This window comes from Trachypithecus francoisi, unplaced genomic scaffold (assembly GCF_009764315.1).
Source record: "Trachypithecus francoisi isolate TF-2019V2 unplaced genomic scaffold, Tfra_2.0 Lachesis_group3, whole genome shotgun sequence".
Lineage (NCBI taxonomy): Eukaryota > Metazoa > Chordata > Mammalia > Primates > Cercopithecidae > Trachypithecus > Trachypithecus francoisi.
This window is the reverse complement of record NW_022681468.1, coordinates 104,072,633-104,099,647: the sequence shown is the minus strand read 5'-3', so window position 1 is coordinate 104,099,647 and position 27,015 is coordinate 104,072,633. Positions and strand designations below refer to the sequence as shown.

At 54.2% G+C, this 27,015-nt stretch overlaps 1 pseudogene across 1 annotated transcript; it reads right to left on the bottom strand.

Moving 5' to 3' along the window:
• Nucleotides 1–1,644: 1,644 nt before the first annotated feature.
• LOC117071087 lies at nucleotides 1,645–26,359 on the bottom strand (annotated as a pseudogene). The gene is made up of 13 exons (XR_004432147.1): nucleotides 26,239–26,359; nucleotides 25,987–26,077; nucleotides 25,614–25,710; nucleotides 24,670–24,733; nucleotides 22,572–22,735; nucleotides 17,430–20,916; nucleotides 15,340–15,821; nucleotides 14,556–14,847; nucleotides 12,063–12,224; nucleotides 9,697–9,912; nucleotides 9,149–9,345; nucleotides 6,695–6,819; nucleotides 1,645–6,423 (listed from the first exon to the last, which is right to left on the bottom strand). The product of XR_004432147.1 is annotated as a chondroitin sulfate proteoglycan 4-like (transcript).
• Between the last annotated feature and the right edge of the window lie 656 nt (nucleotides 26,360–27,015).

The window sequence follows — 27,015 nt, the reverse complement described above, 5'->3', positions numbered from 1 at the left end:
GTTTAGGGGTTAATCTCCTACACAATTCATTTACTTCATTTGAATGTTAGAGCCACTCATGTTTATTTGTGTTTCTAACTTAGTTTAAATTTATTTGTAAAAAGTTACAAAAGAGTGGGTCTTTCCCTCATGTTCGCTATGGCATCCTTTAGCATTTTTCTTCTTATTTGATAACTGTAGGTTATTAGCATGCATATCGAGTTTGCTCTATGTGGTGGGAGTTCAAACACGCAAAGACCCACTATATGCACAAACCTGTTCTTACTGGTTTGGAATAGGCTGCCATGCTTTTTTAATGTTATTGCAGCATGTATATTCATTACGGAATTCAGATAAAATTTGCCTATGTTCTGCTATTATGCTTGATCGACTCCTAATCACAGTGAGCTCTTCATTAGCTCGATATGTGGTTTGCCCTCAAGTGCACTGTTTACTAGTTTGTAATGTGCCACTGTAAGTACTGACATTTACAGTTGTTTAAAGTTGGGGCACTGGAGAGAGCCTTTCCCCCATTTTCTGTGTATTGGGGATGGGCGTAATAACATTTTGGGGAGCTTTTTAAATCTCCCAAAAGAGGAAAGTGGCCTGCTCTGGCAGATGTGTGCAGGATAGAATACGTTTCATTTGTTTTGGAGCCAAGAATGAGTGCGTTACTATGGTAGTTCCCTTAGGATTCGTATGTGCTCTGGGCTCATGAAGATATTACATCATGAGCTGGGGCAGTTGTACTCCTTTTTGATGACCTGAAAAGGGATTATGACCTAAAAAGGGATTGTACCACTGTTAATTAGCCAAATTATTTGGTCTAACAGTTTTTATCATTCTGAAACTGGGTTTTTCTAATATAATGATAAATTATTTCAAAGGTTATTTTGATAGTTCAAATCACTTCACTTTTACCCTGACACATATAAATGACTAGGAATGACCTTCAGATAGCGTTTAGCATCTGTAACCTATATAACAATAACGTGTTCATCAGGTACCTATGGATTAAATCCCATACCGGCATATTTAAGCTGAATGTCAGTCTGAAAAATAAATGTGCTATATTACCTGAAATACCACTCTTTGTGTAGGTATTTTGTCTTAAGTTTAAGAAAAAGCTAAAAAGATGGAAATCCTATGACAATAACTTCACTCTTTCTTCTAAGTTCATGCAGTCGTTTGCAATACCTCATTCAGCCAAGTATTTGTTCTCTTCCTCATTCAGTATAAGGCAGCTTTTAATTTGCTTAGAAGGCAACATTAGAAGGTTAGAGTTCAGCAGAAACAGAATTTTAAAATGTGAGTTCAACTGAATAAATCTGTATTTTGGTAGAAAGTAAAGAATCAAAATGCCTATTGAAAGATTGCAATATATAATAATTATTTTTAAAGTTTTGATTAAACCTGATAGGTTTTCCCAAAATGAAAACACTCAGTTCTAAATCCAAAGCTGCTTTGTACAAAACATGAAAATGTAAATCACCCCATCCATAATAGCTTCTCTAAAACTTTATCTTATAGTCACTTTCAAATAACTATTCAAAAATGTAACTGCTGTATTAATGTCTTGAAATAAGTTAAAATATTTTAAAATATGAGCACCATAGTTTAAAACAAAGAATCTAGGGGAAGGAAAAGTAGAGAAAGAAATGCCAATTCCAGTCCAAAGCTTTATTTGCCAAGTTTTCTTAGAATGACTTTTACCAACTTATGATTTCTGGTAAACAGAATGTATAATAGAAATACTGACTTTTGTCTAAAGTGGCATTCTTGACTGCTTCTGTGATGCTACTGTAATGTAATAAATTAAGAAATTCTTGCAAGGTGCTGTTTTGCCTTAAAATTTTGTGTGTCTTGAAAACTATAGTATTAAATGTACTGAGACTGTGCAAATGCCGGGAACGCGTGGCATGAGATAATCAGTTTTTATTCTCACAAAATTGTAACTATGTAAGTGTGTTTATTAAAAGAACATAAACTAAAAACGTTACAGGAATTAAAAGTTGTGGGATGAAAAAGTTATGGGATAAAAAATACGGTAGAAAAGTTGTGGCAAAAAAGTTGTGAAAAAAAGTAAAAAAAAAAGTTTTATGGAAAGTTTTTTTTAAAGTTATGAAAAAGAAATTACTGGATTTAAAAAACCGTCATGGAATAAAAATAAATAAAAGCAGGCCCCTGTCAACATAAGCCTGGGGAAGTGGATCTGTAGTCTTCGCCCCCACCATGTCCCTGCAACCCCTTCCCAGTCACCCCTTTACCATTAGGGTAGCAACACAAGACTCCTGTCTAATGGAGGGAGAAAAACAGACCCTTTACCACCTTGACCAAGGCAGAGTCCTTACATTTCTGGATGATGATGTTTGTTATTTAAGAGCCAGAGGTTGATGGAGTTGGTTTGTTTGAAGGAGGTGTGATGGCTTCCTTACTTTTCCCTCAGGGGGGCTCCCATCTTCTTACACAGAGAGGCAGCTGAGGTGGGACAGTGGAGATAACTGTAGACGAGGTGAGGACACGCGCTGCTGGGGGTGACCCACCCTTCCCCCATGTACATACTGTATCTGTGTAACATTCTGTATGTATCGTACCTAGCGGAGGTTGCAGCTGGCATATGAGGAAGAGGTTCTGATAGTTATTTGCAGCTGGGAAACTTATTTATTGCTAGCATAGGAGCGAGGAAGGAGGCGGGGATGGAGTCATGGCTCCCTGGTGATGGGACTCCTGTTTTCTTTGCTTTTTATTTGGGAATAAATGGATTTAGCCATACTGCTCAGCCTGGTATGTTCCCGTTTCCTTCAGTGGGTCCTGCAGTTTGTCCCATTGAAAGAGGAGCCCCCAAGTGTCTGAGCATGTCCAGTTGGGCTGTTGGGGGATCTTCCAGGCCTGTTGCCTGGATGCTGCCTGGTGACACCTGGTGGATTTCACGGGGACTGCCATGGCGCCTAATGGCACAGTGCAGCCCTGACTGCCAACAGGTTCAGAAGACAGATCTAGCTGTGGCCGGGAAGACAGATACCAGCACCCAAGGGCACTGACTTTCACCCACCCCAGGTGTCTTCCATTCCGCCCTTCTGCCTCCCTCTCCTGTCTACACCAGGTGGTCTGTCCGTCCAGAGTGCCTGCTGCCCCGCAGGCTCCCTCCAGGCTGAGTTCACCTCTCTGCCCCCTTGTGGCAAGAGCTGGCGTCACAGGATAAGAGCCAGCTAAGCTCCAGGGACTTTCCAGGAAAAGAGTCCCTTGGAAAGGGTGTGACCTTTTCACCGCTCCCAAAAGCACCCTAAAAATGGCTTGGACTTTTCCCTCCCCTGAGCTCCACAGAGAACACAGCCAGCAGAGGACACATTCTCTGTCATCCAGATATGGGTTGGAGTCTCAGCCGAGGGACAGCAGGACTGGTAGAGACTGTCAGTCCACAGAGCTGCCTGCACAGCACCCCCATGCGTGCCCAAAAGGGTGGGAAGGATGGCGGGGACTGGTTGTCCACAGGCCGGGCATGATAGGGAGGCTCCCTGGAGGTGGCGCCCTTTCGAGGGGCAATGTCAGGAGACAGCTTCCTCTTGTTGGGCCACAAGACTCCGCAAGGACAGCATGAGGACTGATTCCCAGTGCTAGAGGCCAGGCAGTCAGTCACACGTGTGTGTGCGTGTGTGTGTGTGTGTGTGTGTGTGTGTGTGAGAATTTATAGCTATTTATAGAACAGGGCAGGGGCATACCACAGAGGGGGCACAAGATTTCAGCAACGGTCACACCTCGATGTGTCAGCTCACCACTACAACAGACTAAGTCACAGATGAAGGGGGCTGGCTTTGGGGCTGCCGTAGCCACTGTCAAGTCACAGGACACCCACCCAGGCAGGCTTGGAAAGGGAGGTCTCTGAGAAGAGGAGGGATCTGTTCAGCTGTTCTGAGGTCAAAGTGGGACCTGGGGCTCTCAGGACAGGATGGACTTGCCTGACTCAATCAGCTGGCATTGGAGAGAACACAGAGAGAAAACAGGTTAGAGAAAAGCCAGAGCTGGTGAGGCAAGTGCAGAGCATGGGTGCACCGTAGCAGCTGTGAGAGGGCCGGGAAGGGGAGGGTGTAAGTGTGGGCATGGCAAGGCTCCTGGAAAAGACAGGCTGGAAGGGAAAGGGGAGGAAGATGGAGGGAGAAGCCAGAGCTTCATAGGTAGTGCCTGGGGGCTGTGGCGGCCCTCCCCACACCACATACACTGGCTTTTCTCATGGCACACAGGCAGTCAACCCAGTTCAGACCAATGGCAGCCCCCTTGGGCTTCCCTCTTCTCTGGTCACCCTGTTTTCCAACCCACTGGTCCAGGGCCACCTCTTGCTTGGGAAGCCCCACCCAACAGTCACCAGGCCTGATAGAGAAGGAACACTGCTTGAAACAAAATGGTGAAGCTAGAAGGGATGGATGGCTGGAGTGAGCGCCAGAGGCCCCTCTGGGCAGTCAGAAAGCCCAGGGTCCTCTGAGGGACCCTGGGGAAGGCAAGGAGGACAGGTAGCTGGATGCCACTGGGCACAGACTTATAAGTCTAAGAGGGGAGCCTCAACTGGTTGGCAGGGGGCTGCAGGTTGCATAGGTGAGGCTGAGCCCATCCTGCTCAGAAAAGCAGAAGAGGAAGAGTCCATGGCAGGAAAGGCAGGTGGGCTCGCTAGGCGGAGCTCGGCTGGGCCAGTAGGCACTGTGGTCTCCTTGGCTGAATAGCACAGATGACCCCTAGGAGCAACAGGCCAAGGTGAGTGAGCCTGCTGGTCAGCTGTAGTGCTTCAGCGGGGGCCAGGGACCCTGCCTTCAGTCCACACTAGCAGCTATGATGGTACCTGGGAGGGAGGGAAGGGGGCCTGTGTGTCCCTGCCCAGTCTGTGAAGTGTGTTGTGGGATGACCGTGTGTATGGGACTCTCAGGCTTTTATCCTAGATCACCACTGGATTGCTGACAGATAGAGGACGTGGGACCCTAACTATCACCCTTAATCTGCAGTGGATTTGGCTCTCGGCACTCCCAGGCTGGGAGCTGGATACCCTGCCCTGGCAGCATGACTCAGACTGCATGACAGGTACAGCGTGCCCAGGATGATGTTCCTAGGCCTCTGACCGCCTCAGAGTCCAGCTCTACACACAACACCCCCCAAGCTCCCAGCCCCTACACCATAAACCATGAGCTCTGTGCCCTCTGTGGTGGCTCGTCTGCCAGTTTGGGCATGGAGCCTTTTCTAAGAGCCCCCAGGCTCAGACATGGAGACCTTGAGCAGTGACACTGAGTCCCATGGCTCGCAGGGAGAGAAGTGAGACAGCCAGCTGCACAAGGACAGAAAGAGGAAAGAGCAAGTCTGCAGCTCCAGAAGGGAGGGGCAGGGAGCCTGGCTCTGAGTCCCCAGGTGTGCCCCCCGTGTGGAGCTGGGGCAGCGGGGCGGGCAGACCTTTCATGCAGCAGGCAGCAAGGCATGTACCTACCAAGGATGACGCTCCTCAGGGAATAACGATAGTGGTTCTGAAAGACAGCATCAAATCACATGGCAGGTCACATGCATGGGTGGGGCAGGCCTGAGGGTGGGGGACACATGCACACGCTGGAGTGTGCACACACATGCTGTGAGGCCCCACGGCCTGCATGCACACACTAACACACATGCCCACAAACAACATGCATACGCCGCCTCCTCTGCCACCTGCAGGTGCCCAGCACCCTCACCTTCCGGCATGTGCCACATGGATCTGGGACGTGCAGCCAGTCGGCACACTGAAGCACATGCATGGGCAGAGTCACAACACAGATGCTCGCCCTGCACACAGAGGCATTTGCACCAGCTCCCTGCACACTTGTGCCTGGCGTGCTCAGAGGACCCCCCACGCTGCTCATGCAGACAGGGCTTGCTCACTAACGTGCAGCTGTCATTTCTCCACCTAAGAGCCTTCCATGGCTCCCTACTGCCTACAGCATTGAACCCCAACAAGTCACACTCTTCAGACTTTGAAGGTTCTCCACCCTATGCCCCACCTTCCCCACAGAGCTCTTCCTCATTCTGTCTCCGTTCCCTGCTTTGGCCAGGGGTTAACCTCGATGCGACCCACACTACACCTCTGCCCATGGCAGCTTTTTACCCAGTTACCCTCCAATTCCTCACCACGTAAGCCTATCTCAGTCATGCCCTGGACTGCATTGAAGCCAGCCTGCCTTGAAGGAGCTCTCCCAGACTGCCCTTTTCCCCAAGGTAGGGTCATGATTTGCCAAATGTTTAGCATGTGTTAGCAAGACTAGAGTAGGAGCAGGCATCAAACCTTACATCCCACATGTCACACCTCACCATAGACCTGGGTGCCAAATAGCCTGAAGAGTCTGAACTCACGTTGGCAGTTAGCGAAGTGCTCCTACGGCTGCACCTGCAGTTAACACAGCATCCCTATGGCCACTGTCTCCCTGGATCTCCACAGCCATCGTAGGAGAAAGACAGAACATCATCATTTGATAGAAGGGATACTGAAGCTCTGGGAGGAAAAGGGACTTGCCTAAAGCCCCAGGGTGAAGCAACAAATCTGGACTCTCACAGACAGCCTAGAGCTGCCGGCATTCCCTTAGGATCTGTGCCCTTGGGCTTGGCTTAATTTTTTCCTCTCCAAAGAGCCATCTGTAGCGCCAGAGGCTGGCAAAGCCTGACTCATCACTGGATGCCAGTTCCTTTGCCTGACTTTCAGTGATTCCTGTCTTACCCTGGGGTTTTGTGTTTCTCGTCTCAACACTATCATTTCTCATTCCTCCACAAGTTGAACTGCTCACTCCAGCCACCTGAAGCATGCTCTTCTGGACACAGTTAGCTCTAGGCACATGGTTGGTGCTTCAAAGAAAAAAAGAAAAAAAGAGCGTTATGTCAATTTCATTGATTAACAAAACTGATGGCTCCACTGCAAAGCAAAGTTGATACTGCCTGGGCCACTGAGTTCAAGAGGCTTTTAGACAAATGGCTCTGAGCTAAAACATGAGCAATGCACGCATACGCATCGGTCTCCTTCTGATGAGATCATCTGGGTTGCTATCCTTGAGCATTTTCCTGCCTCATTAATGCATGTGTAGCCAGCACAACAATAATGTGCTAATAATGGCTAAGGCTGAGGGCTTTCCTGAGCCAGGCAGTGGCTTTAAAAACTTTAAAGTGGCCTTTAAAACTTTAACCCCTAAAGCTGAGGACTTTCCTGAGCCAGATAGTGGCTGTAAAAACTATGAAGTTTTCACATAGACTCTCATTGAAAAATTTCTGTTTTTCAGATCAAGAAACTGAGACTATCACATTTGGGATTAAGTTTAAAAAAAAAAATTTAACAAATTGAGGCTTAAAGCTGTCAAGCATTTCAAAGCCAGCAAGTGGCTAAATCGGAACTTGAACCCAGGCAGTCTAGCCCTGGGATCCTGTGCCCTTACCCAGTATCCAGTGTTGGCTACACAAAACTAATGAATACATATTTTCAACTATAGCTAAGTGGGTGGCATATTTTTCACTATATTTTTTGTAAGTGACTTTCAGTTTGGGAGCATTCTACTTACACAATCTATTGAGCTGGATATTAACTGAGAACAAACAGAAACTAAAGAACTCTGAAAAACATAAAACGTGAGTAACATGATTTCACTGCAAAAGACAAAACAGCCCATAGCCTTTTGGTGACTGTATTTTGCTGACAGTCCATGAGTTAATACTCAAGCTGAACTCAGCCGTGCTGCTCCCTTGGGAGACAGACACACAAACACACACACACGAGTTGGTGGCTTTGTGCCCCGCCCCTCCTCAACACACACCGGAGTTGGTGGTTGTGCTGCCCAGAGCCTCCAGTCCGTGAGTGTGAGGAACAGACCACACGGGTCCAGCAGTGCTGGGTCAAGCGAGGAGGGGGCAGCCGGAAGCGCGCGCATGCTCTGGACTCACTGTACCAGCCGAAATGGGTGGGCACGGGGCGCACGGGGATGAGGGGTGAGGGGTGAGAGGGACGGGACGGGGTGGGGACAGCCTTTCCCAGGCGGTAACATCATCATTTGATAGAAGGGATACTGAGGCTCTGGGAGGGAAAGGGACTTGCCTAAAGCCCCAGGGTGAAGCAGCATCTCTGGACTCCCAGTCCAGTGCTCTTGCCCAATACTCTGCTGCTTGCCTTTACCCATGTAACTTGGTCATCAGCACGTCATAGGGCAAGCCCCAATCCCTACTTCGTTTTTGTATATGGGCGTTGGACCCACAGCCCCACTCTCCAGCCATTTGGACACAAAAACAGATGCTATTGTTCTTCCTTAGAGAACGTGGCCAGTGGAAACAGGGCACACTGGAAATCAGAGGAATGTCCTTGAAAGAGGGTCATGGGTCAACAAGGCCAAGCCAAAGGTTGCAGTAGAACGCTCTTCCTTAAAAATCTTTGGGAGTGAAGTAGGATTCAGTCACTCCCATCCCTGCCCCTGCAGCTGCCACTACCCCATTAGTTCAGACAGGGTCAGGGGGTGGGGGGAGATGTGGAGAAAAAATCAGACTGCCTGTGGCCCCCGGGCTCCTTCCCCAGTTGCTTCTGTCCTAGCTCAGGCCTGGGTGCCCCTCTTACACTCTCACACTCGTGTGCTCACCCATACACACATCACACACCTTGTTGGTCACATAGTCACAGCCTGGCCTCTGCTCCCGTGGTCAAGTGGCCCAATACCCCCAGGGATGGCTCAAAGGAGTCAGGACTTGGATGTGGGGACATCAGGGTAGCAGAAGGAAATCCACACACCCAGAGCATCTTGGGGTTCAGACTCTCAGACCTGAGGTAGGTTTCCCAGGGAGGAGTTGGACAGAATGGAGAATGGAGGATGGTGAGAAGAAAGGATGAGGGATGCAACGTGTGGGCGGCCGCCAAGAGTGAAAATAGAGGGAAGTGCCACCTAAGTGCTGGAAAGAAGGGGGCAGGTGGGACGAGCCCCACAGCCCTCTCCTCAAAAACGACTACCTCCAGGACTCAGCCCTCCCTGGGGGACAGGCTCCGCCAGCCCTCGGCCACACGTGACTCCGGCAGCCATGGTCCCAGTTTATTGGATGGAGACGGCCAGTTCTGGCGGCCAGGTCCGATGCTCTGCAATCCAGTCCCATTTCCTTCCCGGCCACACCCGTCCAGCGGCCTCTTTGGCTGCTTTCAGCCCCTACTTACTTGGTGATCCCGAGTGGGGCATGAGAGCACCTGGCGAGTAGGGTCGAAGGGATCGGGGAAGCCTCTGGTCTGGAGGATATGGGGTGGCACTTCCCCAAGGGCAGACCAGCAGGAGGAAGCCCAGAAGCTGGGCCCGCAACCCAGGCTGGGCTGGGGACATGGGGGGGCTGGGCACCCCGGGGCTGGACTTGGGCGACCTGCAAGGCGACAGGCAGCAAGGCACAGGGACAGGAGAAATGGGTGGCTCCGCCCCGAGGCCCCGCCCCAGCCCAGTGCCAGCCACGCCCATGCACGGAAGCTCCTCCCTGCCAGGCCCCAATGAGGTCGCCAGAGTTTAAGCCCCACCCCAGCAGCACCAACAGCCCAGCTCCACCCCGTCCCGCAGCCAGTGCTCCTTGGCAAGCTCCGCCTCTCACTCCAGGTGGGAGCCACCCTGGTGAGGGGCCATGCCACTGCCCCCTTGGCACTCCTCTCGGCGGCCAGGCTGGGGGACTTTGGGGCCGTGGGGGCCGGCCCTGGTATCTGCGTTCGTCCAGGATGCTCTGCACCTGCAGCCAGGAGTCGTCCACATGCAGGCTCACGGGCAGGCTGACGGTGGTCGTGCTGATGTCCCGGATGATGGTGAGCACCTCCTTCAGCATGTGGTGCATGCGCAGCATCTCGTCGCGCCGCTGTGCCTCTTCTGCCAACTGCTCCACCAGTGTGTTCTGGTCCCCACATGAGTGCAGACTGGCCAGCAGCTCCAAGATGATGAACTCCGTGGTCTGAGAGTGGGCAATCGGGGAAGAAGGTGGGGACCTGATGCCTGTGCCGCACTGGCTGCCGTGCTGGGCCCTGCTGGGACGGTGGCTGGACTTGGAGCCCCTTGGAGTACGGCTTTTCACACCCGTTTCTACATCGCTTCAGCTGGAAGATGCACCGCCCCACTGCCTTTTCGCACTCAGATGGGGACACCGAGGTCCCGAGGAAAAGACACCTGTCCAGTGTTACTGATCTGGGAGGGGACTCAGGACCTATCACGCCAATAGGATACTTGTCTGTTCAGTTGTTGTTGTTTTGTTTGGCGGGGGTGGGGGTGGTGATAGGGTCTCGCTCTGTCACCAGGCTGGAGTACAGTGATCACGGCTCACTGCAGCCTCAACCTCCTGGGCTCAAAGTGACCTCCAATGTCAGCCTCTCCAGTAGCTCGGACTACAGTCACGTGCCACCACCAAGCCCAGCTATTTTTAGATTTTTTGTGTAGAGACAAGGTCTCACTATCTTGCTGTGGCTGGTATGGAACTCCTGGGCTCAGGTGATCCTCCCACCTCCACCTCCAGGAGTGGGAGTGGGAGCTGATGCCTGGATACAGGAGCCCTGTGGGTGGGAGTGAAACAAAACACAGGGTCCTGAGCCCCGGGGAGCAAGCAGTGTCCTCTGGTGAAGGAAATCCTAGACTTGCAGGCAGAAGTCGTGCCTCTTACTCGCCATGTGCTCTGAATACAGTTACTTGCCCTTCATGAGCTTCAGTTTCCTTATCTGAAAAGTGGGGACACCTGACCCCTTCCCTGCCCAGTTCAATGTTGTCGCACAGGGCTGCTGTCAAGACAAGACTCAGTCCTTGCCTCCTCCCCGACTGGGCCAGTAGCCCATGTAGCCTCTTCCAGGCTTTCCTGGGTGACACTGCCAGCCTGGCCCCCTGGTGCCCATTCAAACTAGTCCTTCATATTGCTGGAGAATGGGGAAGTTCTGAGTAACATGAGACTATAGAGTGCGAGACGGTTGCTGATGGTCTGGTCCCGTCCCTTCCTCATTCCTGAGCATTCCTGACAAAGGCTCCCAGCAACTGGTAAGCAGCAGCTGTAGACACCAGCCTGATGAATATCTCATTGTGGGGAGGGGGCCATAGCAGGAGTGGGGCTCCAGGGAAATACAGAACCCAGGCCTCAGAGGTGCTGATGTGAGAGACCCAAGAAACCTCAGCTTCGCACTTGCTGAATACCATCTGCACCTCTCAGGAGGGAGAGTGCCAGGCTCAGGAGGTCCTTGGCCCTGCCATTTTCAAGGGCTGGCAGGGGGACCCCTCTGGAGGTACTTGGAGCAGTACCGCATGCCGTGGCTTCTGAGTGAGAGTCAGCTCTGCACCCCACAAGACTGCTCCCTATCCAGAACTCACTGTGATCATGTGCTGGGTTCAGATGCCCACACAGTCTCCTGGTGGGAGCACCAGCGGCGCTAACTGTAGGCCCAGGACGGCCTACAAAAGCGTCTGCCCTGCTCTGCCTTGCTCTGGAACAACTCCTGTTCTGCCTTTGGGGAGAGGTGTTCATTTCAACGATGACTGGGCTGGCCCCCATGGCACACCTACCACAGGGAGTCTGCTGCTATCCATGCCTGAGAGCTCTAGTTCTTCTCTGAAGCCACCAGGATGGATGAATGGCAGCTTCATCCTCTTGGCCGACTCAGTTGCCTTTCATCAGCTCATCTGCTCCTAGGATCCACTCTGCCTCTGGCTGGCACCTGATCTGAATCCCAGGCTCACACCTCTGCCCACAGGCCCAGCAGCTGCTTCACCTTCAACTCCCTCCCCCACCAAGTACTGCCCCTCACCAGCTACTGGGGTGCCACTAGTGCCCCTACATGGTGCTCCCTCTCCAGACCCTCGGGTCCAGCTATAGCTTTCTTTTGGAAGCCACACCCCAAGACACCAGCCCTGCTCTAGGCCCCTGTATCCTCAACTTCCTGCATCCTTCTCCCTCATTCTGGGAAAATGAACTTGCCCTGCCAGCCAGATAGCTCCTGGACCATGGTAGGCCTGGGAGTGTCTGCTGACAGTGATGCTGGAGCTGGTGCCCATGTCCACATGATGTCCATGGCACAGCGGCCACCTGAGGCTGGGGGCATCTGAGCGGTGGCTGCAGAGTGGGGCCCTCACCTCTGGCTGAGTGAAGTTCATCAGGTCTGTGCTGTCATGCTGGGCATGGAAGAGCCGACCTAGCTGGGGACCCCGCACCACACAGTAAGAGCAGAAGCTGGAGGTTGGTGCCTGCACTGGAGCTGCCTCTGAGGCTCTGGCTGCTGAGTGGCTGGACGGACCCTGCCAGAGGCAAAAGGGGCCATCAGCCTTTGTGATCCAGGCCCAGGCCTGTGGCTGCAGAGAGGCAGCGTGACCCTGGCATGCCACTCTCAGCTCTGCCCTAGCCCCCAGCACCCAGGAATGCCCACAATCAGCACACCCACTAAGACAGACAGTGTCTGGCTGCCCTCCAGCGAGAGGAGCACTTGCTTCTGGGCCATCACTCAGAAGTGTCTAGAGGAAGTGTGCTCACCGTCAGAGAGGCCAAAGGGGATGCCTCCGTCCAGGGCTTCTGGCGACAGGGGCAGTGGGTCTGACTGACCTGAGCTGGCTCCCCACCTCGGGGTGCTCCTGCAGGCACCAGGAACCCGAGGCTTGGCCCTCAGCACCCACCTCTGTGTGAGAATAGCACAAGCCTGCCGTCCAGCTGGGCCTGTGTGAAGCTGCACACCTCGGTGCCTGGCACCGCCCATAGCACTACCCGCCCATTGCTGGGCTGCTCAATGGTCTAGACCAGGTCCTTGGGCCCAGAGTAACCACCCATGCTCCTCAGAGCCTCTGTTGGGATGGGCACAGTGGCCCCCTCTGACATCTGGGGACACAGGCCTGTGAAGGTTCTGCCCTGCCACGCTCACCCACCCCTTCCTCCCCGGCCCTAGGCTGCCCTGCAGCTCAGGCCCTCAGGTGGTATCGAGTCTGGCGCTGCTCCGGCTCCCCTGCACAAAAGGACCTCCCCGCATTCACCTTCCCTGTCACCCCAGGGAAGGCCACCCTCCAGGCCCAGCCTCCCTGCTCTTCATCTGCCCTAGTCCTGTGTGTCCCTCAAGACCAGTTTGTGTCCCCTACCCAGGAAGGCCCCAGTTCTTATCTTCACCAAGTTCTCACCGCCAGAAACCCCCAACGCTGACCAACAGTGCTCCTTAATCTGTCTCACTCGTGGGACAGGTGTCTCCTTTCAGACCCTCCATGTGTGCCTGGAAGGGGCTGGGCACAGGTGGGAATGGTGATTTTAGAAATGGGCCCTCCTTCCAGCTGAGGGAGGGGCGGGAGGCACGGAGAGTTGGGGCCTGATGGTTGGCACTGTCCTGTAGCACAGAAGCAGTGCTGGGATGGGCCCAGGGGCTTCCAGAGCAGTTACGGGCCCTCCTCATGTTGGGCAAAGGGGACCCCTTTCCAGGCCTCCCACTTGCAAGCAGAGCAGGTGCCTGTTACTGAGGTCCTGGTACCAGTCTTGCTGGGTCAATTACTTGCGGGCAGCGCCACAGTGGGACTCACATGCCCGGAAGACAGCCCTCTGGCATTCCTGGGCTTCCTCCCCTGGCCCTAGGGAGCCCTCAGGCCAAGCCTTGGCAGGAGGGGCCACAGTGTCGGGGGCAGGGCCCCATCGCTGGGCTCCCGGAGCAAACACAGGGGGATGGTCCCACCTGGTGGCCATGCTGCCACACAGCTATCCCACCCCGTGGTCCCATGACACTGTGTCCCACTCTTCTGTGGCCTCCGCACCAAGAAGCCATGCCCTTTCTGTTCCACCAGAACTACTTCTGCAACCATGGAGAAGTCCCATCCCATGTCTGGGCCTCAACTTCCACCTCTGCCAAATGGGGGCCCTGCTCTGCTGTGGCACAAGGGCAGGAGTTTGGAGATCCAAGCCGTGGCCTTCACGTGCTGGGGTGAAGGTGGGAAGCTTAATGGTCCCACCCTGACATCTGCCCTTAAAGGCTTGTAAGTGATTCTGTCAGGTGTTCTGGTCCTAAGCCACAGGAAAAGGAACAGCAGAGCCACCCGTGGCTGCTCAGAAGTCTGCCTACAGTATTGCAAACGTCCAATAACAAAACCTCCCACCAGGCCGGGCGCGGTGGCTCAAGCCTGTAATCCCAGCACTTTGGGAGGCCGAGGTGGGTGGATCACGAGGTCAGGAGATCGAGACCATCCTGGCTAACACAGTGAAACCCCATCTCTACTAAAAATACAAAAAAATTAGCTGGGCCTGGTGGCAGGCGCCTGTAGTCTCAGCTCCTCGAGAGGCTGAGGCAGGAGAATGGCTTGAACCTGGGAGGCGGAGCTTGCAGGGAGCCGAGATCGAGATCATGCCACTGCATTCCAGTCTGGGCGACAGAGCGAGACTCCGCCTCAAAAAAAAAAAAAAAAAACAACAACAAAACCTCCCACCAGTGTTCTATTTCAGCACAATCTCACATCTCTCCTTCCAACTGCGTGAGGCACACAGTAGTGGCCCCATTTTGCAGAGGAGGATACTGAGGCTCAGAGAGGGGGAGATCTGTGGCAGGAAGTAGGGGACGCTGGCCTCTTTCTCAAAGCAGACATGGGGGGTGATCCCAGGAATAAGCTTACCTGCAGGCCTGAGTTTGTGGTGAGGTTGGGGGGTTGGCCATTGACAGGCAGGATGGTGACAGTGAAGGCCACAGGATGGCTCTGGCGGTCCATCTCCGAGACGTTAGCCATCAGGACAAAACTGTCTGTCAGTGTCTCGCTCCCCTCGTGCACATAGCAGATCAGCTGCTCTTCCACCAAGGGGCAGGCCCAGGGCTGGCAGTCAGGACCCAGATGCCCTGCCTTTGGGTGCAGGAGGAGACTGATTTTCAGGGCTTCAGCTTCCACTGGTGGAAAACGGGGATCGTAAGTTCTGGCTCCCAGAAGAGTTGTGGGGAAGAAAGGAGATACAATATTTATTTTATTTTATTTTTGAGACAGAGTCTCGCTCTGTTGCCCAGGCTGGAGAACAGTGGCGTGATTTCGGCTCACTGCAACCTCTGTCTCCCAGGTTCAAGCAATTCTCCTGCCTCAGCCTCCTGAGTAGCTGGGACTACAGGCGTGTGCCACCACACCCTGTAATTTTTTGTATTTTTAGTAGAGACAGGGTTTCATTGTGATAGCCAGGATGGTCTTGATCTCCTGACCGCATGATCTGCCCATCTTAGCCTCCCAAAGTGCTGGGATTACAGGCATCAGCCACTGAGCCTGGCCTGAGATACAGTATTGAAAGCATAGGTGCTTCTGAAATGTGACTCCCTGTCTCCTCTCTGTGTATAATCCCCTGGACTGGGAGTCCCTGGAGCTCCCTCCACTCTGCCCCCAGAGCTGGGCTGCAGCCCCTGGGCCTCTCTCACAGCCATACCTCTCTCCAGCAGAAGGCGCTGAGGGTCTTGGCATGAGGCCCATCTTCCTTCTGCAGGGCTCCATGCCAGGATGGCTCCAGAACCTGCAGGCCAAGGCCCGGGAGAGTGGGGAAGTAGGGCCCGGTGACGCAGAACAGTGGAGGGACCAAGGTGTGGCTGCCACCCTCGGGGACGCTGAAGTTTTGCACTCCCGGTGGGGATGACAGTGGGCAGCACCTCCAGCTCTACCATATGTCATCGAGGGGAGTGCCCAGGCTGAGGCCACTACCAGCGAGAAGGCATCGCTCCAGGCCTCAGGGCAGGAGTGCAGGTACAGGATCCTGCCTGCATCCATCACCTCTTGGGAGAAGCTCTGCATGGGGTCCAGGCTGGGTGGCTCATCTGCCAAGGCGCCAGGCGAAACCATCACCAGGTAGCTGGCACTCAGTGGGCTCTTCACTGAGAAAACGATGTCTGCCTTCTGGGCTGCCTCCTGGGCTGCCTGGTTAACAGAGGTCATGAGGACTAACAAGGGAACACAGATGGGTCTCAGAGGGGCCCACTGTGGCCCTAGGCAGCCAGAACAGGCTTGATCTTGCTCACCAGATACCACTGTTCATTTAGTCACACACGTGGGTTCACACACACAGCAGCCAGACATGCAGCTGTTCACATTTTTTGTTTTTTAAGACAGGGTCTCACTCTGTCACCTAGGCTGGAGTGCAGTGGTGCAATCACAGCTCCCTACAGCCTCAACCTCCTAGGCTCAAGGGCTCCCATCTCAGCCTCCCAAGTAGCTGGGACCACAGGCATGAGCCACCATGCCCGGCTAATTAAAAAAATTTTTTTTTGTAGAGACGGGGTTTCACTGGGTTGCCCCAGCTGCTGGACACATGTTATCCCCACCCCACACACGGTTCCGGGGGTTAGTCACACAGCTTGAGATGCACTCCCTCGGGGAGGTGTGTAATCACATGTCCCCAGACTCAGTGACACAGACACACGACTTCATCAGACACTGACGCAGTCACACATGTTCACATGCACGTGTGCACACGCACACACACAGGCCCCCCTGCTCAGGATCTGTGCAGGCCTGTGGCTGGTTTGCTGGCAGCATCTTCCCCAACCCCTGCTATCACCACCCAGGACCATCAGAGCATGCCTTGCCCCCCCACTCCCACCCCTCCTAGAGGCACAGGCGCCCCCAACATAGGCCCTACAGAGCTCATGCCTCAAAGGCCACATGGGCTCCCTCACCTGATGGGCCATCCACAAGAGGCTAAATCACCCCCAAACTCACATTCCTGTACTGTGCCTTTGCCCGGAATGTTTCTTTTGCCTGGAATACCACTCCCCATACTCTGCTCCCAATGGCCTGTGCTCTTCAGAGCCCGGTCCAAACACTGCCTCCTCCCATGAGGCCTTCCTGATTTCCTGATGCCAGATCTGCTGGCTTGTCATGGGCCCCAAGCTCCAGACATGCAGACCAGAAGGGTCTCCGAAATGAGCAGTGTAGAAGAGTAAGGCCAAGAGCGGGCAAGAACTGGCCTGAGGTCACAGGGCATGTCAGTGAGCTCGCTGGAGGGCCCATGGCTGCTCTGTGGGGTTCCTGGGTGGGCAGAAGCCCTTGACAGACCCTCCTAGTCCTGGTCTGGGCTCCGAGAAGAGAGCGGGATACACGGGGGTCTGAGGCGCAGTGGCCTGTCTCCACGGCCAGCAATCCCCAAAGTTCAGGACCCGTGACGCCCTCCCAGGGAACTCACTGCAATACAGATTCTTGGGCTTCACTTCAGAGATTCTGTAGGGCTGGGTGGGGTCCAGGAATCTGCATGCTCAGCCACACCACGGACACGAGTGGACACGACCTCTAGAGGCACACACAACTCCCAGGAGGATGGGTGTACAGCAGGCTCCCCAAAAACTCTTGGGAACACAACATACACAGGAGCACATCTGAGACACGTGCACACACACAACCTGGGACCACCACAGCCACAGCCCAAGTCACATGTGTACCTGGCATGGAGGCTAGGCGGGAAGCCCTCTACCTGGTCCACTACCCCGCTCACCACCTCCAGCTCCTCACCTCCAGCTGGTCCCTTCTGACCTCAGCTGCCTCTCTCTGGAAGATGTAGATCTTCTTGTGCTGGGCCAGCTTGAGTGGGGCTAGTGGGCCCTCTAGGGCAACAGTCACTTGTAGTGTGGCATCTGTATGCACTGGCCCTGCTTCCATTGAGAAGGCCAGGGTGCTGCAGGGTCTGAGGCTGCCATTGTGGCCGTAGAGAACGGCCCCATTCAGCAAGTACTGCTGGGAGACGACTGTGGCTGGCTGAGTGGCCCAGAGCAATTGTCCCTAGCGAGGACACTCTGTGACGTCGTAGCGGACCTCATCCCCTCTGCGGATGTCGAGGTTGGTGTCCAGGTGGAGCTCAGCCATGTTGATGGTACCCTGGCCTCTTTGAGGGACCAGGAGGCCACAGCCATTGGCCACACAGAGGTAGGGCTCCAAGGCCTGCACCTCCAGCAGAGTGGTGGCCTGGTGCTGCCCATCAGACACCTGCAGCTGGATCCAGCGTGGTCAGCCCGAGTGCACAAACAGGACTCACTGCTTCCTGAGGTCCCTCATGGATGAAGCAGTAGATGGGCTGCATGGGCTCATCCATGGCCATGATACTGCCAAAGAGGAGGTCCTTGTGGGTCAGCACCAGCTAGCTGGGCATCAGCAAAGCCCAAATCAGCACTGCTGAAGGCCACGTCGACTGTAGTCAGCAGCCGCCACCTACCCCGGGCCACATGGAAGACATGGCTGATGATCTGCATGGGGCGTGGTCATTCACGGGCTGGATGGTCACTTGGAAGACACCCCGTACCTCCTCCCAGGCCGTGTCACCACTGCTCTCATCCTGGCGGGTAGCAACAAATGGGATATCACCTTCTGTGATCTCAGAATCATCATGCTGGTAGACCAGCCGGCCACACAACAGGTCTCCATTGGTGAAGGATGTCACCAGAGTGGTCTTGTCCTGTGTCCCATGCCAAGTCAACCTCCCATGGCGGGGGCCACTCTATGACCTTACAGAGGTACCTGGCACTGTTGAGACTCTGGAAGAGCTGGTCAGTAGAGAGGACACCCTCATCATCCTCAGCCACCACGAGGACATTGGTGAGGACAGGCATGTGTCTGGGTCACCGCCAGTATGGATGGAGAAGGTACACAGCAGGGAGAAATATGGTGGAGCTGTGACACAGAAACAGAAGGTATCCTCCACTGCCACTGAGGTGCGTGCCGTGGCCCCACAGGTCACCTGGCCAGCCTGTATATCATCCTGGGTGAAGCCCTGGCCGCGTGACAGCCTCATGCCCTGTAGTTGAAGACTGCCTTTCCTGGGAGCCTGAACCACCTCACAGTGGAAGGTTGGAGGGCTTGGGCCTGCCTCCTCCAGAGTGGCCTCCAGGTGTCCTGCTGGGTGTCCTGAGTGTGCAGTGGCTCCAGCTGCAGCATCCACACTGTGGCTCTCTGGATGGTCACTGAGAAGGATAGATTGCTCAGGATTTCCCAGCCCACCTGCACCTCCAGATCCAGGTTCTCCACGGTGTCCTCGACATGGTGCTGTGGGTCGGTGCTCAGGTACCTCATGTGGCCCTACTCCACGTCCTGCTGGTGGAATGCCTGTGTGGCCCACCACTCAGCACCCTCCACCCCACTAGCCCCCTGCTTCTGCAGCTCCCTGAACTGCAGGGCTCCAGCGATGCGGAACAGCACACTCACATCCTGTCACACGGCGCTGCTCTCCATTGACACGTTGGTGGGCAAGATGGGCATGGCAGAGCCCTAGGCCAGGCACAGTCCTGTGCTGTGGTGGATCTGTATGGCCAGCTGGACAGCCACCACCTTCAGCGTGGCCGGGGCGGGGGTGCAGTCCATCGCTGATCCAGAAAGTCAAGTGCTGTGCAGGGCCTCCGCGGTGGTCACAGACTAGGCTGCCGGCCTCCAACTCCCGGCAGGAGAACTCGGTCACCGGCTCCCCAGGCTGCTCCATGGTCTCAGTGTTCCACGGGGAGGCCAGAGGGGGCACCAAGGAGCTAGAAGGCGAGGCCCTCACAGGCAGAGTCCGAGTCATAGGCCTGGAAAACCTCAGGCCCCAGTGGCTTCTGCGTGTGTTCCAGGAACACCATGAGGCTGCCACGTGGGAAGATGATGCCGGGTGGGTCACTGACAGGGTGAACCTGGAAGGGCAGGAGGTCATTTTGGCCCCTCCGTAGGCATGAGGGCATGGGCACCAGCCGTGACTGACACCTCTAGCACCAGCTGGTCAGAGGTGTCCTCAGCGCCATCGTGGATGAAGCAGACCTTGCGGTTCACCATGTCCAGGAGGGTGAACATTTTTCATGCCTGGGCACCCGGGATGTCCAGTTCAACCTCGCCCTAGCATGCCCCTCAGGTCACGCTGAACAACACCTGGGATGTGCGCAGCTCAGCCTCCATCAGGGCCAGCATGAGTTGCACGTGCTGCCACACAAGCCAGGCTGTGCCACCCTCAGCCACCACCAGTGGGCAGATAGTCAACAGCTGGGTAAAATTAGCAGACAGGGTGCAGCCCTAGCTCAGGCACGCATGGCTCAGCTAGCCCCATGGCCAGCCAAGCCTTGGGGGCCAGCATGGAGAAAGCTTCATCATGGTCACAGGCATCATCCTCATACTCCTCCACCCCCTCCAGCCTTCAGCCAGCCGCCATGTTGTGCGTCAACAAGGCTTCCCGCAGCCCCCGCCTCTGGCCACTGACACTGAGGTCTTCCATGCAGCCATCCCAGCAGGGAGGCATTGGCGGCTCCTCGTGTCAGGTCTGGGCGGTATTCCTGGAGGTGACAAGAGGTCTCTGCAACCAGCCCCCCAGGAAGGAGACTGCCACGTGGGTCCAGGTAGCTGAGGACTCCTCGGTGTGAAGTACATGTGGGGTGCTGGTCCATGGAGATTTCTAGCTGGTGAATGTTGATGTGGACACTGATCTTGTGGGGCTGCCTGTCAGCCACAGGCACACTGCTGAGGAGCAATGCAGTACCCTGGCCCTTCTCGACCACGGCCCACAGGTGGCCCTCAAATATGTCCACATGGATGAAGTCCCCATGCGGGTCCCCTGCCTGGAAGGCCAAGGGTGCCTGCTGGCTCTGTGTGGTGAGTGTCAACCCCAGGGTTCCTTCATCCTGAGTGCCCCAGGCAGGGACGGCAGCTAAAGAGTGGGGCCCAGAGAAGCCCAGGGCCACCTCCTCACCGGCAGAAAACTCTTTAGCACAGCCCTCACGCACGTCGGGGGTCAGAGGCCGGAGGAGGCTGCAGCCATTGAGGGTGGCTGCATAGGGGCAATCTCTCAGGGGATAGCTGGTTCCCCTCAGGTAGGGCAGGCCAAGGCTCCCAATGCTCCCAACGAAGAGCCCACAGGGGACCTCTAGGGGCCTCCCAGGACTGCAGAGGAGGCGTTCGGAAACCCATCAACTGACAATGTAGTCAGCACTGTAGTGTGGGGGATGGAGTCGCTCACCAGCATTTCTGCTGGGGTCTGCAGCCTCAGCTCCTCCTGGCCCAGGACAAGTCTCACTTGAGGAGAGACGGGGAATGGGAGATGGGGGATAGCACTTTGAATCCATCATTTCTCTTATAAAACGCACAGTGGGTTCCCCACAGTTGGGGCCCCAGAGCAGAAAACCTAGGACAAGGGCCTCTGGTGCCACTCCTCTTGCCCTCCTGCCATCTCTTTATTCATCCTCCAAACACTCACCAAAGGAAACTCTGGGCCAGGCCTGAATGGGCTCTGGGGACCCTGATGTGAATCAGATGTGCTCCTTGCCCACAAGGAACTGACATATAGCAAGATGCTCTTCTAGAAACCCAACCTGTATTTTTAAATTCTCCTTCTCTTTCCTTGAGTGAGAGGTGCCAGAAATACTGTCTTGGAATCTAGATTTCACCCCTGGGATAATAGGTAACTAAGAATCCCTTGATCAGTCCCCCTAAGTTTGGCAAAGTTTTTCAAGGTCACTGAGGGAAGCCAGGCTAACTGTTCAGGGATAGGGAGCCCAGGCAGACGCTCTGTGTTCGGAAACAAAAGCTCCCTGACCTGTGGTGGAGGGAGATCTCAGGGACAGATGAAGGACATAGTTCTGTCACTATGACAATGACACCAGAAATGGCTCTGGTATGGCGCTCCCAGATGCTAGAACAGGTGGTGGCAGAGTATGGGAACTGCAAAACCAGAACAGTAAGAGCCATGATCTTGGAGTCCTGGTACGGTGCATCTCTGTAGGGGTGTGGCATCACTGTACCTGCAGAGCTCAGCAGCCATCAGTGCCAGACTGTACCACATTGGTGTTCGACAGTGACACCTTGTGGCAGTGAGCAGCAATGACAGCAGTAGACTGACCAAGCCTTAGTCCTCTTCTCACTGGGGTGTGGAAGGAGATGGTTGCCCCAAATTTGTTTTTTTGTTTTTTTCTTTCTAAAATAGAGATGGGGTCTCATTGTGTGACTCAGACCAGTCTTGAACTCCTAGGCTCAAGTGATCTTCCCACCTTGACCTGCCAAAGTGGTGGGATTATAGGCATGAGTCACTGCACCCAGCCTGCCCCAAATTTGGACTAAGACCCTGGGTTCTGAAACTCTTCACGGTATGGGGGAAGACTCAAGAAGGAGCCACAAGACTCCTTGATAATAAAGCTTGTGGTGTCTTGAAGGATGAAATGGAAAAATGAAGCTGAGGCAGTACTGGTGCTGTTACTGTCGTGGACAGACAGTGGTAGTGCAGAGAAATTGGTGCAGTGCCATAGGGATGCACAGCGGTCATGGGGGCTCAGGGGGGGCCTCGCCCAGGAGGAGGGGATGCTCACATTGAAACTTTAAGGAGAGGCCAGAGTTAGGCAGGTGCAGGGAATGAGTGAGGCACGCACCTGGCAGAAGCAGTGTAGTGTCCAAAGGCCTGGCAGCAAGTGACCATAAGATGGCCAGGAACTGAAAGCAGTTCAGTGCAGTCACAGCACAAATGGCCAGGGAGGACTTGTGGTGGGAAACATGGTTGGAGGGAGCTGATGGGCAGAGCCAGTTCACGAAGGATTTACCATTTCTGGGCTGCTGCTGCCCATCCCATGGTGGAGAACTTGAGACTCCAAGATAAAAGTGACTTACACAAGGTCACACAGCCAGCTGGGGTTCAAAGCTAGAGAAGGAATCTTACCCCCATCCCAGGGGGATGTCACTCACCTGCAGGCGTCCGGAGTAGAGCTGCAGCAGGAGGTGGTCAGCTGGGCCTGCTGCCAGGAGAAGGAGGGCTTCAGGTTGGGATGTGGAGAACTGGAGCTGTAGGTCTATGTCGGTCAGAGCCGTGGCCACAGACACCTCCAGGTGGTTCTCACCGAAGAAGGAAGCTGTATGAGAGAGGGAGCTCTGGTCAAGGCTCAGATTCTTGCCTGGAGGAGGCGAGGTGCCATAGAGAGGGACCAGTGGGTTGCAGAAAGGGGTTCATGCTGGTGCACCCTCATGGTTCTGCTATATGGAGCTGCCTCTGAGCACTGCCCAGATCCCAGCATTTCCTTGGTCCTGGCACCAGAAGGCACAGCCTCACCTTGTGTCCAGTCCAGACCTTGACTTTGCAGGAGGTCAGACCCAGAAATTCCCAGCAACTCAGTTCTCCTCCTTAGAGATTCCTGGAGCCAGAGGCCTCCGCCAGCTCTGACTCACCTGCCCTGGGCCCCAGAGGAGTCTCCCTTCCAGGTCTGGCTCCCTGACCCAGCCCAAAGGGAAACATCACTGGCCTGATCACCTGGCTTGGTGGTCACAGTCCCGAGGAATGGAGTTTCTGGAGAATCACCCCCAGTCCAGACTGATCCCTGCTCAGATTCCTTCTCCTAAGTGCCCTTGTGCTTGGGCTCCTGTGCAGTGCCCGCCGTGCCATGCCCCACCTCCATGGGTTGGCTGGAGCCACTGCTGGGATTTGGTGGTGGTGTCAGCACAGCCCACCTATCCCCGCTTCTCTCTCAGGTCATCCTTCCAGCTGCCATTGAGGGTGGGGACAGGAGCTTATTGGCCTGAGTCTGCCAAGGAGCAAAGGCTCTGAGGCCAGATGGAGACCATGTGCAGTGTCAAACCAAAGTGGACCCACACTTCCTCCATTACCCTGCTATTGCTTCCTGCTGGAGAGCTATTCACAGTCCCCGATGAGCAGTCAGATCCGGCCCCATTGTTTCCACCATGGCCAAGGAACCAGGGATGAGAACAGCTGAGCTCCCAATTTCCCCAGGCCACCACGCAGGCTGAGGCTGAAGACAGGGCCTGGGAACGGCTGAGGATCTGCTGGGCAGGCCAAAGAGGACCTCCCCAGGCAGAAGGCCATGCCTGGGCTTGCCTGGGGTTAGTGGTTCCTATGCAGGGCCCATTCTGTCCCACACTGGGACTCCTCCTCTTTTAAATTGCTGCTTCCTCCAGGCAGTTTCCCCGAATCAGCCTCCCTGACTTCCAACCTGCTGCCATAATTTCTGGTCTATGCCTTTTGTGGTGATAAGAGCCAAATACAACTTTGACTTTGCCTGCAGATGTCCAGGGCTAGGGGGCAGACAAATACAGGTTAAAAACCTTGATTCATCCCTGTTGAGTTTCCCTCAAACCCCAAGAACAAGCACAGGCTGATGGCCTTGATAGGGTGATCCAGTACTGGCCTCACATGTGCTGGTCCCTGGCCAGCCTAAGCCAGCTGCCATCTGTTCGAGGAAGTAGCTTCAGCCATTGGAGGAGTTGGAGATTTCTATGCCCTAAGGACAGCTGGCCCCACCTGGAGAGATGTCCAGGAAAGATCCTGTAAGAGCCCCTTGGGCTGAGTTAAATCCCCTGTAGTTATCCCCTCCTCCTGCCAGCACTGCTGGCAACACCAGCACCTTGTCTGGGAAGCTAAGGGAATCAAGTAAGCCCCACAGACCATCTGTGCGGGGGCGGCCCAGCAGGCTCAGCAGGCACAGCACAGCTTGGTGCCAGCAAGAGACAGACCAGGGAACTGCAGGTGGCGGCCACTTACTGGGGTGCCTTATCTGCAAAGACATTGATTCCTAAGAGCGAAACACAGCACACTAAAGTGAGGGAGGCTATAGCACAAGGGGTAGGGGCACATGGCCCTGCAGGATGGAGCCACCACCATCACCGGCTGGAATAGCTCACAGCAGCTGCCAGGAGCCAACTGCTGCATTTTCAAGAATTTTGAGAGCCAGGTGATACTGCCCACAGCGGGAATATTTATACCAGGCAAAGAGGCAAATACTGAAAATCAGGGTTCCCTCTCCCCAAGAAAGCCCATTGCTAAACATTTACCTACCCAGCACCCACGGGGAAGAGGACACATCTCCCTGTGCATACCCACCTGTGTTAGTCAGGGTTCCCTAGAGGGACAGAATAAGAGATATATAGATATAGGTATAGAGATAGATAGATAGATAGATAGATAGATAGATAGATAGAAAGGGGAGTTTATTAAATATTAACTTACACAATCACACGGTCCCACAATAGGCTGTCTGCAAGTTTGAGGAGCAAGAAGAGCCAGCCCGAGTCTCAAAACTCAAGAACTTGGAGTCCGATGTTAGAGGGCAGGAAGCATCCAGCAGGGGAGAAAGATGTAGGCTGGGAGGCTGGTCCACTCTTGCCTTTTCACATTTTTCTGCCCGCTTTATATTCACTGGCAGCTCATTAGATGGTGCCCACCAGTATTAAGGGTGGGTTTGCCTTCCCCAGCCCACTGACTCAAATGTTAATCTCCTTTTACAACACCCTCACAGACACACCCAAGGGATCAATACTTTGCAGCCTTCAACCCAATCAAGTTGACACTCAGTATTAACCATCACACCACCCTTGCACTAAAGGTATACGGACACCCACTAGGGCATGGTCAACGTCAGGAATCTGGGCCAAACAGGAACTGAAGGAGATGGTTGGCTCTAACCACTGAACCATCTGCCTGCAGCCCCCTCCCAGCAGAAGAGAGAAGAGCCTGTTTGGCCAGAGTGGAACAGTGGCAAGAAACAGAGGTACTTTCCAGAGCGCTGGGGTCTGAATGGGTCCACTGAGGGGCTGGGCCCTGCTGCTTCCCGTGCGGCTGAGCGGGAGGGGCTCACAGAGGCTGCCTTGTGCTGCTGGATTGCATAGCCAGTCAGGACCCCACCCCAACAGAGGCCTCTGAGGCCTTGCTGGCCAGGGCTTTGGAAACTCTGACAGCGCCGCTTCCCCCACCTTCTGATCTCCTTTTTCTGCCCCTCTTACACTCTCTGAGGGGCTGCAGTTGCAAGAATCCAGAAATTCTGTCTTGGAGGTGGTGATGGGCAGGGGCAGTTGAAGAGGGGCTTTGAATGGAGAGGGTCTGCAGGATAAAGATTTAATAAGCTAGGAGTCAATCCAGAAGACTTCCTGGAGGAGGTGATGGTGGTGTAGAGTCACAGAGAGGGAGGAATAGGCAGTCTCAGGACAGCAGCAAGTCCAAGTGAGAGACTGGCAGAGGTATACAGGACCCCACTGGGTGGGGTGAGGAGGGTTTCTGCTCCCTCACCCCCTAGAGCCTCTGGCTTATCACAGGATAAGAGCCAGCTAAGCTCCAGGGGCTTTACAGGAAAAGTGTCCCTTGGAAAGTGTGTGTGACCTTTTCACTGCTCCCGACAGCACCCTAGAAATGGTTTGGCCTTTCCCCTCCTGAGTTCCACAGCGAACACAGCCAGCAGAGGACACACTATCTGTTATCCAGAAATGGGTCTGATTCTCAATCAAGGGACAGCAGGACTGGTAGAGACTGTCAGGCCACACGGCTGCCTGCACAGCACCCCCGTGCTTGGGGGCGGTGAGGGGGATGGCAGGGGCTGGCTGTCCACAGGCCAGACATGACAGGGAGGCTCACCGGAGGTGGCGCACTTTGGAGGGACAAAGTCAGGGGAGAGCTTCCTCTTGTTGGGCCACAAGACTCCACAAGGACAGCACGGTGACTGATTCCCAGCGCTAGAGGTGAGGCGATCGGCCATGTGTAGGTGTATATCTATGTGTGTGTGTATATGTGTATTTATTTATTTATTTAGATGGAGTCTTGCTCTGTGCCCCAGGCTGGAGTGCAGTGGCGCGATCTCGGCTCACTGAAACCTCTGCCTCCTGGGTTCAAGCGATGCTCCTGCCCCAGCCTGCCAAGTAGCTGGGACTACAGGCACCCGCCACCACTACCGGCTGCTTTTTGTATTTTTAGTAGAGATGAGGTTTCACCATACTGGTGAGGCTGGTCTCAAACTCCTGACCTCGTGATCTGCCTGCCTCGGCCTCCCAAAGTGCTAGGATTACAAGCGTGAGCCCACAGCACCTGGCTATTTATAGAATATGACCTCAACTATTTAAATATATCTGTAAGGGTATATGTACTTTGATAACAAACAAACAAAAAAGCATACTGAGAGAAACTAGCCATCATGTCAACAGTGGTTATATTAGGTAGAGAAATTACGTGAGATTTTAATTTTTTTATATTTTACTAGTGGTCTCAATAATGGTTCTTTATAAGTTTTATAATAAAGAAAAAAAGGTTTCTAAAGTTTTTTGCAAAATGGGAAGTTATACTTCTTTATATACTAAAGACAAAAACAAAACTTCCTATTTGAATACCTTTGACTTTTACTGCAGACTTACAGCCCCT